Source organism: Pinus tabuliformis, chromosome 3_1 (assembly GCF_031772625.1).
Source record: "Pinus tabuliformis cultivar Carrire ecotype Pingquan chromosome 3_1, CPIR1, whole genome shotgun sequence".
NCBI lineage: Eukaryota > Viridiplantae > Streptophyta > Pinopsida > Pinales > Pinaceae > Pinus > Pinus tabuliformis.
In genome coordinates this window covers 567,955,836-567,974,970 of record NC_142301.1, presented here as the reverse complement: position 1 = coordinate 567,974,970, position 19,135 = coordinate 567,955,836, and positions in this window count along the sequence as shown.

Genomic DNA, 19,135 nt, shown 5'->3' with positions numbered 1-19,135 from the left:
TAATGTCATCGAGGTAGACAACTACTGTTCGGTTAATTAACCCTCTAAAGGCTGTATCCATAGCTCTTTGAAATGTCGCTCCTGCATTTATGAGTCCGAAAGGCATCTTTTGGTATGCGTAAGTTCCCCATTTTGTTCTGAATGTAGTTTTTAATTGGTCATCAGGGTGGACCAGCACTTGATTGTATCCTGAGAAACCATCAAGAAAAGACATCAATTCAGATCCTGCTACCGATTGAAGGATTTGCTCCATGGTAGGCAGAGGGAAGTTATCTTTTAAGCTTGCCTTATTTAAATTTCTGAAATCAATACAGATTCTGATGTCGCCGTTTTTCTTCCTGACGGGTACCATATTGGAGACCCAGTTTGAGTGTCGGACAGGGAAGATAATCTTAGCTTTTAAAAGCTTATTAAGTTCCGACTTTATCTGGCTCTCCAAATTTGGATGGATTTTTCTTAACTTCTGCTGGATTGGTTTTTGATCGGGAAGCATAGGAATAGTGTGTTGTATGATAGATGTATCATATGTTTTAAGGTCATCATACTTCCAAGCAAAAACTTGTTTGTTTTTTCTTAAAAGTTTGATAAATGCTTCCTTTTCTATTGTAGAAAGTCCTAATCCTAAATTTATATTCTGAGGAGTTTGAGCCGTTCCTAAATTAATCAATTCAAACCTAAGAGTAGAGCTCTGGAGTTTAGCATTAATTACAGGTTTAAACCTATCTTTGATGTCATAAAGGTCTTCAAGCTTTACCACAGGTTTAGGAATAACGTTATCTTGAGATGTTTGCTTCATTTGAGAATCATGCTCATCCTCTTCAATGACTTGATTGTCATAGGACTTTTCAGAGGTCAAAAATTGCAAAATATCCTCGTCATGGTTGAAAACCCTCCAGCTAGTGATGTTATCAGGAACTGAAGGTCTAAAAATTAACTCTACAGAAAATCTATCAAGACTATAGTCTTCGGAAGGGAGAAGCTTGGAAGCTACGTTGGCTAGTAAATCAGCTGCTGAATTTTGCGATCTTGGGATTGATAAAATATTGAATGCTGAGAAATGCGAAGTGAGATCTTGCACTAGCGTTTGATAATGCTTAAGGTGGCTTGAGAGGCAATGGATTGTATTCCTTACCTGTTTAACAATGATCTCACTATCGCCGAATACTTTTAAATATTGGACTTTAAGGTCAATTGCCTTATATAATCCCTGAAGTAGTGCTTCGTATTCGGCTGTATTGTTGGTGCATTCAAATTCTAATCTACAAGAAAGCATTGTCTTTTCGCCTTTTGGACTAATCAAAATGCAACCTGCTCCTGAGCCCTCGCTGGACTTAGAGCCATCAAAATACAAAGACCAAAATAAAGGAGAATCAGAAATATTTACATCCTTTTGATCTACATTAAAGCATTTGGATAAATTTGATTGTGAAAAATTTTCTACTTGAGATGTACAATGATTAACTTGAAAAGGGGAAGATTGGGCAACAAAATTGCCAAAGAATGATTGTGAAGAATAATTTCCCAAAATGTTATTGTTGAAAGCCACCGGCTGGTTTTCTTGTTCGAAATCGGTTACTGTATGAGTCATATGCTTCTCACGGTCGATCCTTATTTGATTTGGCTTACCCTTGTAGGGGAGCCACATATGTGACCAATCGGTGGAAATGTATCCATGTAGTTTCTCAGACCAGTCTCTGCTCAAAATTAAACCGTAAAATTCAGGTATGTCGGCTATCAAAATGTCTATTCTCTGTACTATTCTGGGATCAGCAGACAACCTGATAGTCACGGAATTAATTTCTCCTATGACCTGTACTTTGGTTCTGTCTAACTGTACAATGTGGATGGCTGACTTCTGGGGTTCTATGTTCAGCTTAGAACAAACTGAAGCTGGCATAATATTGGATGAAGCCCCTGAATCAATTAAACAGTTATGCAGATTTCGATTATAGATTTCATAGGTGAGCAAAAAAGGTGGGGTATGAGAATTGGATCTATCTCGAATCAGAACCGAATCGGTAGCCTCGACCAAATCTGGAGGGGGTTGTCCTGAATCATTAGCAGCTTTTGAACTGGGAAGAGGGGAAGAGGGAATAGCGTTAAATTCCCTTAGGAGCAGTTTTTGCTGATGTTTTAATTTACCTAGTTCAAACATAGTTATGTTTGCCTTGGTCTTTTTCATGTCATCGACAATATTATACTCCATATGGTCAGATACCACTAGTGTTTTGGATGTTGAAGGAGAATTAGAAATTGGAGGCTGGTTTTGAGGGGCTGCTACCGGAGATTTCTTCGGAAGAACTTTTTCTTTTGGTGTGGCAGCACCTGCACTCCTCTTTTTTGTTTGAGTAGGTTCAGAAGCGCTTCTACTTCTTGTAGTAACCGGAAAGGCTTCTTCTTCATTCTCAGTATCAGAGTTTGGGAGTATAAAATCCCACATTCCATGGCATTCAGCTACTTCTTCTTCATCATTGGTCTGTTCAGTTGTTTCACCTTCCTCTTCTTCTTGGTCTGAGTCTGCATTGGATATAACATTGGGTGGCTTTGACTCAGTTTTCTTGTAAGTTCTAAATGGTCTTTTATTTGAGGTTTTGGCCACCTGTTTCTTGATATCAACCATTTCATTAGACAATGTTTTAAGGACCTTTTGTAAACCTTCCATATCATAGGGGTCCTTCGGGGTTTTCTTCTTGGAATCTTCTTTAAACGAGACTTTTTTAGCTTTTCGGTCTTCAAGAGCAGCTTTCTTCTCAAGAGCATTAATGCGCTTTTCAACAGCAAGTGCTTCTTTCATGTTTTCAGCTAAGGTAGGTTTGCCAGCCCTGTCTACAAAAATAGCTATGTTGGCAGGTAAGGCGGTAATATACCATTCGCTTCTGATTTGTTCACTTGGTTTAGAGGCGGTAGGGATTTTATTTAGGAGTTTATTAAATCTGGCATTAAACTCTTTTATTGGTTCCCTATGCTCTATTCTCAAGTTGGAGAGATCATTTATTAAAGTAGCTAAGGACCTATCATCTCCATACTTGGTAAGAAACTCCTCTTGGCATGTGTTCCAACTGGTAATTAAACCAGAAGGTAAGGAAAAATACCAGGATCCTGCCGATCCTTGTAAAGTGTAGGGAAAAAGTCTGACAACAACATCTTGCTCTGTCACTCCTTTCAAGTTAACTGCTAACATAAAATTGTTAATATGTTCTTCAGCTTGGGTTCCGTTATCTGGATTAAATTTAGGCAACCATTTTTCGGGAGCGTCTGGTAGATCATGTAATGGTCCAGGCATGTTGACTGCACCTGGCCTAGTCCATGGATCTGCCATTGTGCTAGCAACAGTGGTTGACACTACTTTCGGGGTTCCAGATGTTTGAGGAGGTATCAAAAATGAAGAGTGAATAGGTTGGGATATTGAGGCTCCTATTCCCTGATGAACAACAATATGTAATGGAGGAGTGGATGGTCGACTTTGCAGATGAGGAGATGAAATGGAGGATGTGGAAGAAAAATCTCCACTATCAGATCCTTCAGTATTTTTCTTTGGCCTTTTCCTTTTGGGTAAAGGAAACTCAGTGGGTTCAATACCAAGTTTTTCGCTCTGAAGTCTGGTGAGAGGATGAGTGAGGTTGAACTGCGAAGTCGCACTGCTTTTTGATATCTCAGATTTCTGTGGTGAGATGGAGAAGCTCTGAAGTTTCTGGATTAGAGACTGGACTTCAGGAGATTCAAGACTTAGTTGTTCTGAAATATTATGGGTGTGAGCAGTGGTGGTTGATTCTTCCTTTCTTTGATCATGTGCTGGTAAACCAGCATGTGATTGAGAAGGAGAAGATGGTTTGGAGGGGGAATTACTCTTAGAATGGTTTGTGGAGTTGGACCTACTTGCCATTCACAGTTGATGGCCCTCCTTCTAGCGCCAAAAATGTTGATGCCTCGAAATTCGTTGCAACAACATCGGGGAAACCACCCGGTCCGGAACTTAGTGCAGCTCCTTTTCCGTTTGGAATAGTGGCTCCGACTGGGGATAACGGGACCAGTTTCCCAAAGATTATAAGTGAACGGGATGGATGGATGATTTAAGATATGAAATGATAATAAACAAAATAACTAAACTATAAAAGAAATACAAAAACTATAAGCTAATCCCGGGACTTATTAATTCAGACAGTACAGCGTTTAATAAACTATGCTTAATGACAGGCATATAGATGACACTAACAACAAGCATAGATGTTTAATCATTTGAGATTGCTCTGCGTAAGTAGTTACGCAGAGCTATAATAGCGAATTACTGTACTCAGTCATTTATATCATTGATACATACATGGGTGAAAGATAACAAATCTCAAAACATTCAATAGTGATATGAAATGAAGACTTGTTGTTGTATTACATACATGTATTCAATAATAGCAAAGTAATAACACAGCAATTCATATAACTGAAAAGAGAACAGATACAGATAATAGTACCATGCAAGCTGTTTGATCAATCCAATGTATTAATCGCTATGTAGCAGTCCTTCCTTCCAACCAGAAAGCATTCCAAGCAAACGACAATAGTGCACAATTTACTTAAACAGCATTCCAAGTAAAATTAAGGACCAGTGGTCGAGTTTCAAAAAGAATATAGACCGAAGCACAATAGTGCAAACTTCAGCCTTTTAGTCTTTTACAAAATTTTACGACCCTTTCCAAAACAATGAAAGGGTCTATAAATACTATTCTAATCTAACTACTAAATATCTAAAAACTGAAAACTAAGAAATCGGCATCAACAAATATCATTTTGCATTTGGGTGATTCGGCAGTCGGCGACGATGCTTCAGTCAGCTGTCTCTTTGCCTTTACTCTTTCGCTGACATATCGCCAGCATTGGCTCTACTTCAGGTGGAGTATTGAGGCGAGAAGTCAGCTGTGCATCATATGTGGCATCTTGGAAATCGGCAATCAGGTATTGGAGGGCGTCGGTTAGACAGTTAAGAGCCGACCTTTGAGAATGCGGTTTAATCAAGAAAAGCCAGTATGCATCGGAGGTCAAGGTATTCACTCCAGCAATTAACCGCCCTTGTTCTTCCAGCTTAAGATAATTCTTATGCTCCAGCATATTCGCGGTTGTTATGTTTCCAGGTGTGCATTGTGAAATCATGTTAGCCAGATACAATGTATCATTGACTATATTGATCATGTTTTTGGAAATTGTTTTGCATCTGGATGCTGCCCTCTCTGCCTTCATTACCTGTGTTTCCCATTCCATGAAAAGTATGTTCTTGTATGTTTCACTAATTCGGGCTAAATTAGCAGCTTGCCCTTCTGGAGTATCTTGCCATTCAATATATTCTATTATTTCATCTTCGGCCTGATCCAAGTTAGTCCTGGCTTTCTCGATTTGCTTACATACTGCTGTAGATATATCACAAAGTGACTCAGCCTCAACTAGCTGTTGGCACAAAAGTCTAATCTGAGATATTAAAGCGCCGTTTATCAGAGTTGCCTCTGTTCTGAAATCTTCAATACTCTTGGCACCTTTAATACCTTCAAGCTGTGCTGAGAGCTGAACTATTTGATCCTCTTTAGATTTCATTAACAGCTCATTTGATGCTTCCAACTGTGATAATGCCTCTGCTAATTCACGTGCTTTAATGTCACTTTGGTCTATCCTTAGTTTTTCAATTTGCTGGGTTAACAAATGATTCTCTTGTTGTTGAGCCAGCAATTGTTCTTCCGCCTGTGTCGTTTTATTCTTTGCCTCTATCACTTCTGCTTGCAACGCATATACCTCATGCTCTTTAGTCTTCAAAAGAAGACTCACTTCGGATGCTTTGTCAATGGTTGCTGCTGAATAAGCTCCCGCAAATTGCGACAGCTTTGTTAAATCTTCAGAGGGACTTAATTCTCCCTTCCAGACGACATTGCCCGTGACTGTTTGCTCATTTGAAACAGAAGGTTGATCAAGCCTTCGCCTCTTCCTTGAGCGTCTTACAACGGCTTTATGCTTAGGGCTGTAGAAAATGTCTAGAGGAGGGATTTCCTCTACCTGAAGATCAACTTGATCAGATGGATTCTGAGTAACTTCTTCAACGTTCTGTACTGTGGGTGGGCCGCTGGTTCCTTCAAGAACCGGAGAAACAGTAATATCGGGAGTCTTTAAGGCATCTGAGTCTTTGGAGGCTTCTTTACCACTTATAATGGAATCAAATTGGTTCCATTCCTTAATCAATTCAGTATCGACAGAGATTTGCTTACTCTGTTCTTTTTCTTTTTCAATTCTCTGTTGTTCTTCGAATGCCTTCCGCTGTTGCTCCTCTTGTACTCTCCGTTGCTGTTCCTCCAATTCCTTTTTCTGCCTATCTTCCAGTTCTTTCCTTATTTTTTCTTCTTCCTCTCGTTTCCTCTGTTCTTCTATCTCTCTTTGTCTCTGTTCTTCTATCTCCCTTTGCCTTCTCTGCTCTTGTTCAATTTGTGCTTTTTGCTGCCTTTCTATTTGTTCTCTTCTATGACTTTCTGCCTGCAGCTTTCTTTGACTTTCCTCCTGTTCTCTAATTGTAACGGGAGGTGAATTTATTTCTGGCTGATCAGGCTCGCTTGAGGATGAAGTTGGGGTTGTAGATAATAACTTTAGAGGCAAAGTTTGCAACCTTTGCTTTCTAAGTTTATTAAATTCAGTTAATTCCATATCTTCATATCTCATCGCAGCAAGTTGTTTGACTTGACTTATTGAATCAGCACCCATGAACAGGTCGTCAAACTGGTCTTCTTGGTGAACAACCTTTGTCAGCTTAGCCTGTTCCAAGGCAATGAAAGCAGCCTTGTTCGGGTCATAGAGTCTGTTGGGAATAGAAACTAGAGATAGCATTTGGAGTTTTGCTGCTTCCTTTTCTGCATGCTTATAATTTAGCAGCGTATAAACTCCAATTCTTAAAGGAAACGATGGCCATCCTCTCTTCTTCTCCTCTTTGAGAGTTTGGGTAACACCTTCAGACATTATCTGATAAGAGATTTCTCGGGCTAACAGTTTGTCTGGCATGTATACGGGAAGAACATGTGGCCTGGCCTTGCTTCCAAAAACTCTGATATAAGAAAAACATTCTTCGCCGAACCAATGGGCTACGGCTGGCAGGTCAAAAGAGGCTTCATAGGAAATCCTAGGGATAGGTCTGTCAAAAATAGAATAGTGAACGGGAACCATAAAACCATTGCAAATTTGGTACAAATGGTCTTTGTGAGAAGGTTTCCACAATTTACGATGATACAAATGAATAGGTGTTGGGTCATGGGTTGTCCATCTCCAACCAAGGACAGGAAACTCAGAATTAAAACAAAGGGCATCCATAATGTATGCAGAGTAATAAAAAGGTGGGATTTTTCTCTCAGTGACTCTGGTTTTGGCCCTAAACTCACGAATAGCTAAGACCAACTTATCAGACAGGATAGTGGCCCAATCCATAATTATACTATTAACGGCCGCTTCCATTAAGGGAACCATATCAACATGGATATTTGCAGAATCATGAAATCCCCACAATCTACACATCATAATTCCAGCATAGCAGTAAGGTGAAGCCAGAGAGGCATTGGAGTACTTACCCGACATATCATGTTTGTGTTTTGCTGGATTTTGCCTCCAATCTCGGAGAGGTTCGGCTGGTGATTCATTCTCTCTGGCAAATTTTTCCACAAATGCTCTGTTATAGACTTGCTCGGGATTGGGCAAATGATACATTCGTCTTAAGTCGTCAGGCTTGAAGGAGCCGAAAATCCTTCCATCCTTAGAAATGAAGGTTCTATTAGTGAGAGGAACTTCTTCAATCGCCCAACGTACCACATCAGTATAAGGCAAGACTTGTTCCCTGGCTGCTATTCTGTGCAGAAAAGAGTCAGCCAAATCTTTAAGAGTTGCCTCAGACTTTCTTAATTCATCCACACTTGCCTCCGTTACTGTCACTTCTGGTTGTTCTCCTTCTAGCAAATTGTATGTCCCTTGCCATGTAGTACCAGTAAGACCAGTGCATGTAGTATCTGAGATTAAGCCTTTCCTTGAAGGTGTAGCAGCTTGGCCTGAGGCGGGTGTCGCAGTAGAACCTGCCATCTTCTTGAACTTTTTTCCCATCATATTCAGACTTCTCTCGTTAGTCGAATTCTACACCTCTCACTCTCACCTCGGTATTACCGACACTTGATCCGTGGCTTGACACCCGATTGGTCCATGAGTTCTATTTAAAGCGCATGGAGGGTCATTGTTCGGGTAAAGCATGCATGAGAGAAGCTTATGTAAATTTTCATTCTTTGATTAATAAATTGCCTGTAGTACCCACGTTGGGACAGGCCGTGGACTGTTTCCCTCCTTGCACTCTGATGGTTTTAACCACGTCAAAAATACTGGTGTATTGATTTGAGATCTGGTTGTGAGCGGTGTCCTTTTGGTATTCTTTCTGAGGAACTTACCCTGTAAATTCCTTCAACTTTGTAATCAACAATGCTCTTAATTTCATATGTACATGCACAGACATATTAATAGAAAATATTGAAGGGTTGCCTAAGTAATATTTTCCATTCCACTACATTCTTTACAGCTTGTAAATAAATAACTAGGAACAATTCATTACACTACTTGTTATTCTTTATTAATCAATGGTTAATATTTTGATATTGAACTGGCTAAGATTTTTCTTCCTTCTGTGAAATTATGTGTTCTATAATTCTTCTTTTCCATTCACTATGTATAGCATATAAAGTGTGTCTAATGGAGTAGGAAGATTGGAAAGTCTTGTGATCCTTGAACTATGTTACAAGGAAGAAACCTGACGGGGTAGGGTAGGTGCATCCCCACAAAGGGGTCACAAATACCAAAGTTGGTATTGGCTAGTGCCTTGAGCTAGAAAATTTCCTTTACCCTTGTATTAACAGTGGATCTGGAGAGGATTCTAATATTATCTTTATAAGATTTATATCAGTTAATATTGATGAATAAAATTCATGAGACATGAGCTAGGATGTCCTTGCAAGGTGGTTGTTGATTATTAGAAGCTATGATGGCCATTATGTCAGGCTAGGTGGTCGCACTCCCTTGATTGTGATCAAGATGGAAGACTTCATAGTCTAGATTGATTGTTTAGCAGTGATAGTTAGTGGGCTCATTCACAAAAGCTTCTATTTCAGTAATCCTTTTTATTTAGTTGTCAGATTCAAGTTCCAAAGGTTTTAATTACATTATAGAGTTGAGTTCTGAGAGAGTTGTGATTCACAGTGTTAAGCATAGCAGCTATGACACTTGAATGAAGACAAGCATAGTAGAGGTATCAGACTCTGTTATAAGCTTACCTGCATATTATAAGGGACTTGGTTGGCTTTTTTATAATTTTATAAACAAGTTCCATGTCGTGGAAATGTGAAAAAAAAATAGTGATATTGCCACCATGTGGCTCTTGTCATATATGGTTTTATACTTTTTTTAAAAATTCTCTAAGACTTCACAATGCTAAGATTCACTAGGACTTTACAAAGTTCTATTATTTAGTGGAAGACTCACCAAGATCTTACGAGATTTTATAATTGAGTAAAATATTCGCCATGCCTGGTGAGAGATTCGCCAAAAACTTATATATACATATTATATTATTGATAAAATCTACTTCCATTTTTCTTATATACCATGGAGATTCGCCCATTTATTATACATATAAATTTAGGGGGGGTTCTTGAAATTTTCCCTGGAGATGGGAGAAATTTTTAGAGGAAGATGTGTCCTCTCCACAATGTCATGATAGACTGACATCCGATGTGTCCTGTGAATGATCGGAAGTAGAAATATCTGGAAATGAGTTTTCAAAGGGGAAATCAACAATGGTAGAATCACAAGGGATTCTAGGATAGAGCGAATGAGGCGCGGATGGAAGGGAGTCATCCTTCACCAGAGGTTCTTCTTTAGATTCCCGCACACACTCATCATGAATGATAACGCAGGTTGTATGCACAACACCAACTCTGTCAACAAATTGATCCTCTTTCAGAACAAGTGTGGAGTCTAGAACGAAAGAACAGAAGACAATACAGTTCGCAGGATCAAAAAAACGTAGGGATGGAGGTTGAGGCAACAACTCCACATGATAACCAACATGCTTGCAAGCCAAATTTGCACAAATATCAAGAGTAGGTGGGGTAGGAGGATGTCATATTTCAACAAATGCGTGTGCATCTTCTCCCACACCACTCTGCGGGGGTGGAGCTGTTTGTTGAGGGGAAGGTGGATAATCACTTGTGACAATAATTGTGTCCTCTTGTGATTGCACAGCTCCATCACCGAAGCATGTTGAGCGGGGTTTGAACGATTCTAAGAATTGCAGATTTTTGGATATGTAAAGAAGATAGTTAAATCATCCAACAAGGAATTCCTAATCAATTTCATCTTTAGGGAATCAATATGCAAGATTATGAAAGCAATTGTAAAATTGTTCAACAGATTCATGAGGTGCTTTCCGTAATTTTAGAATTTCTTTATTGAGCGCTTTACGGTCAAAATGATTGAAAGCACAGTCTATCTCTACAATCAGATGATGGAAAGAGTGAATAGATTTTTCAGGTAGCGTGGCATACCAATGCAATTAGTGCCCTCGAAGCGTGTATCCGAACAATGCGCAAGTCATGAAATATTCAAAGATTTCATGCCTTTCACATGATCCTACAACACCAATTGCGTGCCTAACAAAGGATACTAAAATAGTTTGATTATCAGGTCAATAATTACTTATAAATCTTAGGAGGGATGGCTTGTTACATGTCTGTACACACACACACACTATTGGCTTGAGGGGGCCTGACCTAGGTTCAACGTTAATTAGCCAAACAAATCCCTACACTACTGGCCCTTTGGGCACCAGCCTACGGAGCGCAGAGCAAAGTCTCACCCGAAGCAATATCGGGGGATGTTGGAACCAAGCTTCCACACCCTAATATGGTTGTGATGTCGTTTGATTCCATTTATCCCTACCTTCACGCAGGTTGCTTCGCTCTAGGGCTTGCAAGATGAGCCCTCTATTGCAGCCATCAATACCTTCGCAGAAGGGTACGATCGACCTTCGCGCAGCCTTAGCCTACTACTCAGGTACTTTCACGCTGCTACGACAGCGAGACGTGCAGATTCCCCAATTAATCTAAGTGACTTGCTTATCTTATCGAACAATTATAGCTAATCACCGCGTAAACAGGTATTCGTAAATGCATTCAGTTATTCAACGTAATTGCATTCATATGCACATCACATAAGCATAATAAAGGAAATTCATATATAACATATCAAGATGCATTAGTAGAACAAAAGACAAATAAATTGCAGAATATCTCTCTTTATTAATATCTTCCAAGTGTTTCCAAACTCTGTCCACCCTGCGCACACAGCTGCAGGGGTCCGCGCACTCACTGCGGACTTCTACCCTAGGCCTCTGCGCACTCAGTTACAGAGCCTCTACCTACGCTATGACCCAAGACTTAGACCTTCTTCTTCAGAGCTACGACTCTCTTACATAATTCATCATTGTATGTCTCACAAACTACTTAGAGCTTAGCTCTTTTTATACAATCCCATGGTCTGCGGACCATGGGTGGATATCTTACAACCGACTTTACTTTACAAAACTAAGGGCGAACTACCCTTTATGACACATGACACCTTCACACTCCGCGACCACAAAATGCAGAGTCTTTACATTTTTATTACAAAAATTGGCTCAAATATGAGCTTTTAGCCCCAAAACTTCCCTTGGAGGTTTCCGCTCCCAATAGGCCCTCAACACAAACATCGTGACTCACCCTCAAGTCACTCGGTAGGCATGGATTTCTTTGCACAAAGCACGTCCAACTTGATCCGTATGAACGCAACCTTGATGGTGCCTTGAGCTGCCACCTGGCCTCACTTCTGCCGTCAAATCATGAACAATGACTTTAACAGTCACATTCCGGCTGACCAGTGCAATTTCTCCCTCGATAGCGCAGCTCCCTCCATGCTGTCGCGGACCCTGTGATACTTCCTTGCTTCTCCAATCGCGCAACTCCCCAACCTAGGTAGTGTAGTTTAGAGTCCCGTGCCTCCTTTCAGCTGCCTGGAGCGCTAAGATTGTGTCACCTTCATCTAGTCACATGGCCAGACTGTCAGTGTATGGCTTCAAGCGACTGCCATTCACCTTTCCTAGGAAGGGTTCTCCATTTAATTTGACTAGCTATACCACCCCTCCATCGGTAATTTCCTTAATGACATAGGTCCCTAACCAGTGCATCCTAAATTTCCCTGGAAATTTATCAAACTTACTATCATATAGAAAAACTAGGTCATTTACCTTAAATGTGCACAGCTTAATGTGTCGATCATGCCATGCCTTTTCGTGCTGCTTTTGGACCTGTTGGTGAAATCCAGCTAGAAATATCTCTTCCTCGAGCTCATCCAGTTGTGTGAGCCTCTCTTCTAAGGCTCCGTGATCCGTCATTCCTACGAGCGCTGATATGTGTAGACTAGGCACAATATACTCCATAGGCATTACCGCTTCAACCCCATAGATGAGTCTAAAGGGGGTTTGTCTAGTCAACTTCTTGCATGTCGTTCGATAGGCATGTCATTCGATAAGCCCATAGTACTGTAGGTATGCATAGGTCCTAATCACTTTGTTGAGCATTGAAAACCTTGGTCAATAGGTTTTCAAGCACTTTGTTGAATGCCTCCACTGTCCCATTAGCCTGTGGGTGATAAGGTGTGCTCTTCTGATGGTATACCTGAAATTCCTCCGTCAACGCGCGGATCGTCTCATTCAGGAAGTGCGTACCACAATCACTCATCAAGATCCTCGGACATCCAAATCGTGTCAATACATGCTCAAAGAAGAATTTTGCAGCGGTCGCGCCTGTGTAATCCTTTACAGGCTGTGGCTCCACCCAATGAGTCAAACACTCTGTCGCAGTGATAATGTACCTTACTCCTGTCTTTCCTTGTGGCTGAAAGGGTCCCACAAAATCTATCACCCACTTCTCAAGGGTTGCAATGTCATATGTGGGTTCAAAGGCATCTCATCCCTCCATGATGGCCTACCAGTCCTTTGACACACATCACACACCTTGCAATACACTTTTGAGTCTTGATGGAGGGTTCACTACAAGAAAAAAGGACATTGGTGAGGGGCGAAAAATGTCACCATAAGCTCATTGGTGATGGTCAAAAGAGCCTTTGTCACCAAAAACTGAATGTCACAAAAAGTGGATTCGCCAAAAGTATAGGTGTTGTAGTGACATTCAAAGTCTGTCACCAATAATGATTTATAATGATGGATAGTGACCGTCGCCATTTCATATGAGCAATGGTGACGGACCATAGCCTCCTTCACCAAAACTAAACGTCACCAAAGGTGGCATCACCAAAAGTATAGGTGTTGTAGTGACATCCAAAGTCCATCACCAATAATGATTTATAATGATAGATAGCAACCATCACCATTTCATATGAGCAATGGTGACGGACCATAGCCTCCGTCAAAGAAAACTGAACGTCACCAAAAGTATAGGTGTTATGGTGACATTAAAATTTCGTCACGAATATTGATTATAATGACGGATAGTTACCGTCACCATTTCATATGAACAACAACGATTTATTGTGATGGATCTTTCATGGCCATCACTATTGTTGCATATATATGGTGATGTTCGTTGACCCTCACCAAAAGCCGCATTGCCATAAGTATAGGTGTTGTGGTGACATTCAAGGTCCATCACGAATAATGACTATAATGACAGACATCGACCGTCACCATTTCATATTAGCGACAACGATTTATGGTTACAGACATTTGAGGTTCGTCACTATTGATGCATATATATGGTGGCATTCGTTGACCATCACCATATCATATTTTGGTAATGGTTGAAAAATGTCACCAAAGCTCATTGGTGATGGTCAAAAGCTCATTCCATATGGATCATGTCAGAGCACAATGAAATTGAACCACCAACCTCCTTCTTGTAAAGTAGGTGCTCTTCCATTGAGCTAGCACCCTTTAAAGAATTAGACTTTTAAAATTAGACCTTGAAACTTCATAAATTATAAATTATACAACTTTCAATAAATTAAAGTCTCGAAAATATTTTACTAAACAAGCAAAGAAACATCAAAGCTATAGGTCCCTACCTAATGGTTATGGAATTTATGAAAAGTGGGTGGAGGGAAAAATAATTATGTGTAGGGGAATCAATATGTTCAGTTGAATACTCAATTAAAAGTGAAAGTTTGTATACATTTCTAATCTATAAATTACCTATAACTAGAAAATGCACCAAATATTGCAAAGGAAATGTCATAAGTTGATAACATATGGAAGAAGAACATTGATGAAGATAGATTCAATATGTTATAGGTTGAGTGAAAGAAAAATCTCAATTTTTGTTGTTGTTTGGAGTTTATATATCTGAATGATATCTAAACTTATGTGCAAATGTAACACAGATCTCCGAAACCATGAACGACATATGATAAAAAAAATTATATATATAGATATCTATATATATATATATATATATATATATATATCCCCTTTACATAAACCAACATGTAATTTGGAATTTCACAAGTCCACACTCAAAACATGAAAGCAACCAACAAATAAAAGAAATTGACTTGAATAGAAAGCAATAGCTTCAACTTCATTCTTGAGCTGCTTCTGTTTATTTGAATTTGACTCATGACATTCTTTATCTGACAAGGAATCAAAATCATCACTAGTATTAAATTCATCCAACACGGACTTTGGATATCCCACTAACATCTGCATTTTTTTTGCCATGCCTGAAAACCATGGAGTTTTCTGTTGATAGTAGAATAAGATGTGTTTCTGCTGCTCAAGAACACATTTGTTATTAACCATTGTTACGTAACAAAAACCAAAGAGACGACACAATATCTGTGTACATAAAATCCCCTACCGAAATATACTCATAACTTAGGAAAGAAGTCTAAAAGATGTTCTTAATTAATAAACTTTGTATTTGGAAATATTGTTTCTTTAGATTTAAAAAAGACTATGTTGTACAACACTTTTGTCTATTTATCCAAGCAATTATATCATAGCATATGTCACACAGTAGCAATCTACAATACCTAAAGTAAAAAGACAAATTTTCTCAAGAAAATAGATTTAGAAAAGAGATTTGAAAACTATAAGTTTGTCATCAAAGCTTTACTTATTTAACAACAAACTAGTTGGAGTTTGAAAATCAAAATCATTCATAGGAAATGAATAGGACAATGCCCAAAGTCATTATTCATACAAATAAAGCTAGAGTCACTATTTCCATTGCAGATAAATGAAATGTGGGTAGTGGTCTAACAATTGGAGCTTATTTTCTGGGAAGACTCGTCAATACCATCATTTTTTTTCCATGCTCTGTTGTGTCTCTAGATCTAGATTAGATAGCTTGCCATTCTCAAGTTCTACCTTTCAAGTACTGACTTCTGGCTCACCCTTTAAAACACAATTCTACCACTCCATTTTATTTTGTTTTGTTAAGAGAATTTGCAGGACCTTCCCATCCTCTGTTTTACATAATCATCAATGATATAAAGAATAACAAATACACAACAAAGGCCAAATATGTTCTTGTTGTATACCTATGTTCTAGGACTCATCTGACCTTACTGGTGCAAAGAGCTCACCTTGAAAAAATAACATCCACGTGGAATTTAGATTTTTTTTTTAAATCAAGCTCCAAGTAAACCAATCAAAATATGAACATCCTTTTAATCAATAAAATCTCTGACTTAAAATAAAATTGGCCTATAATTGAATGTTATATCAACCATGTCAAGTAACTAACATCGGGTTAGAAATACAATCTATGCATATTGGATTAGTGAAATAATTGATCTGGTAAAGCTCAAAAACAGATGACTTAGAGCTAAGAAACACAAATAAATGACTTAAAACTAAGACATGAGGTTTCCCTTTCAACCCCGTCATTAAATAACTCTTCTTTATGTCACTTACCATTAAAAAAAATTTGATACCAGGTGGAAGTGGTATTGTAACATTAACCTCTGATAGTCTATTTCCACAACTACTTCTCAAGATCCGCTCCATTACCAGCATTTGGGGCTAGATAAGATACATGCAAAAACCATAAACATGAAAATCAAATCTACATCCTTGTAAAAAAATGGGAGGAAAAAAAAATCCACAAATTGAAACAGACATTGAAATGACACTTTTTAGCATACTATTGTGAATTCAGCACAAAATGCTAGAAAAAATATTGATGGTTATTTTGCTAATATAGAAGTTTTATGAATGCATTTATTTAAACAGTTAGCTTGCAATGTCAAACATATCTAAGATTCACACAATATGTTGCATCTTTAGCACTGGTGTGTGAACTTGAGACAACAAAGTCCAACATTAACATTTTGCCTACAATATGCACTAGCAGAATAGGTGAACAATAGTATTGTAGGTATGTGTTTTGAATATATGTATTGCATGCCAATAAGAGTATGGTTGGAACATTCATGTCCAACCCTTCCAATTTTGCCTATAATTTTCACTAGTCTAATAGGTGAACAATAGAACTGTAGGTGTGCATTCTGTATCACTTACCTAAATACAACACCTTCAGCTTAGAAATTTCAAAGAATATGTCCAGAACTGATAGGTAATTTGCAAAATGAAAGAGTTGGCTTGATTGTTTCTGGAGAAGACTAGATTCTTACATTGTTCAATGTAAATTCATGACACTTTTCCAAGCTTAGATGGAACAAAAAGGAACCAAGCTAGAAGGTTATTTAAAGAATCCTTACCTAGCTAGGGTAAAATGTTAGCCGTTTTTTGTCAAAAAGCATAAATGTAAAAACTTTAAGAAATTTAGTGAAGAGACTGTAGAAATGTTCTTATCAAACCACTAACGTAAACAAAGCTAAGAAATATTTCTTTTTAGAAGAGATATTCATGGTCAAATTAACAAGAAAGTGACCTTTTAGCATAGTTAATGCACTAGTGCTCATGTCATAGTGTCCCAGGGCATGCTAGGGACTATAGGGAGTGCTCATGTACATCTAGAGAAGAGGTGGGGAGACATCGAGTTGTAGTCAGGAGGACTACAAGCGATGAGGGGCAGATACTTGAGGTACCCAACCTCTTGGATTATACCTTGCTACGGGAGCCCCGAAGAGAGAGTAGCAGGATTGGCGGATGTGGGTAGAGACAGATGTGGATGAAGCAGCAGAGAGTGCTATAGTGCAGGAGTCCCTGGGCAGTGCGAGGCTAGCAGGCTGCAATAGTGCGAGCCCTAGTTGTGGTCACAAAGGATCCCTAGCTACAATCATGAAGGGAGACCTAGACGCAGTCTTGAAGGAGCTCTAGCCACAATCGAAAAGGAAGCCCTAGCTGCAGTAAAAGGTAGCCCTAACCGCAGTCAAAAGGAGGCTTAGCCACAACAAGAGAGAGGCCTAAGATGCAGTCTAGAGAGAGGCCTAAGATGCAGTCAAGAGAGGCATAAAGACACAGTCAAGAGAGGCCAGATACATAGCAAAAGGAAGGCTCTTATCCACAACAAAGGAGGCCTTAATCCGTAGCAAAATGGAGGCCCTTATTAGCCATCAAGAAGAAGCATATAGCCACAATCAAGGAAGGTCTAAAGTAGCACTCAGATAGGCCTTAGATGCAGTCAAAGGGAGGCCCTAGCCACTGCAAGAAGTATCCATAAGACAGTAAGAAAGAAGCCCTAGAAGCAACGTGGAAGTCTTATGTTTTGTTGTAGGTACAACGTGTGAAAGAGAGGTTTTTTTGAGTGTTGTTCTTGGGTGCTCTTGTAGGGAGAAGGGTTGAAGTTTGAAGTTTAAGATCACAGCAAGAAGAGGCATTCAACGTGGGTTAAATAGGGTTGTTCTGTAGCTATTCCAGGAAGAATGAAGGGTTGAAAAGAGGTTGAGTATCTTGCTTGAAGCTTCAACTAAAGGATGAAACTAAACTAAAGGATGACTTAGCTTAATAAATTTCATGATGGCCTTTTACAATCCTATACTTATGAGTGAACCCAACTCTTATTATTGGGACTGATCCTAGTGTCCTGATAGGTGGGATATAGAGGACAAATACGATCTCCCTTTCTCCGTTGCATTCCTCCAACCTTGAAAATCAAAAGGGGACATAATGAATTTCATATACACATACTTAATATATATATATATATATATATATATATATATAATATATATATATATATATATATATATATATATATATATATATATATATATTCCCAATCTCTTTCCATCTACTAGTTGCGCCTGCTTGAGCTAGGCTCAAGAAATTAGTCAATCCAGAGCATGCATATCCCTACTTATTCTCCACATGCCTCTGGGTGGATCTCTCTATCCCTGTAGTGCCAGTAAAAGGGTTTGGGTATGGTAAGGGTTGCTAGCTAGTTTTTTGAACCTTTGTATTTACATCTATTTTCGTCTGGCCTTACCCTACTCTCATCTCTATGTATTCTCAAATTAAACCAACTACACAATCAAAAACTTTGTTCTTGTGTGGTATCTCAAAATACTTTTCAAACATAAAATTACAACATACTGTCACAAGGAGACTAATCATGGTTTAACATATCAAACTTGACATCTTACATTAACAATTTCCTTTTACGTGATGCTAGTCTTCTTCCCAGACCTTGGAACCATGCCTAAAGGCATGTATTACATGACCGTGGGTTTGCACTGCCAATAAACTTAATTATAACTAATTATGAGAAGAAGATAGAATTGTTTATATAGCCGATTGCTTAAATTAAAGATTAGCTTCTTGTATGAATTACAGTGCACTGATAGAAACAGAGATAGTTTCCAACAAAAAGCACCCAAAAAAGCAGCAAAAGTAATAGGAGACACTTATTTCGCTTCTTTGGTGCTGGTCTTTGAAGACCTCCACCACCATCATCACTTCCACATTCATCCTCCTGCAACTAAAAAGTTATAGGTACCAGTCTACCCCTGTTTCTTGAAATCTCTCTGATAGGAGTCTCTGCATCCTTCTCAGAAGAAGGAATCATAAGTGGATTGGTTCTGTGAGGAATCAACTCCTCACTGCTTTCAACAGCTTCCATCATCAACTTCAAGTCTT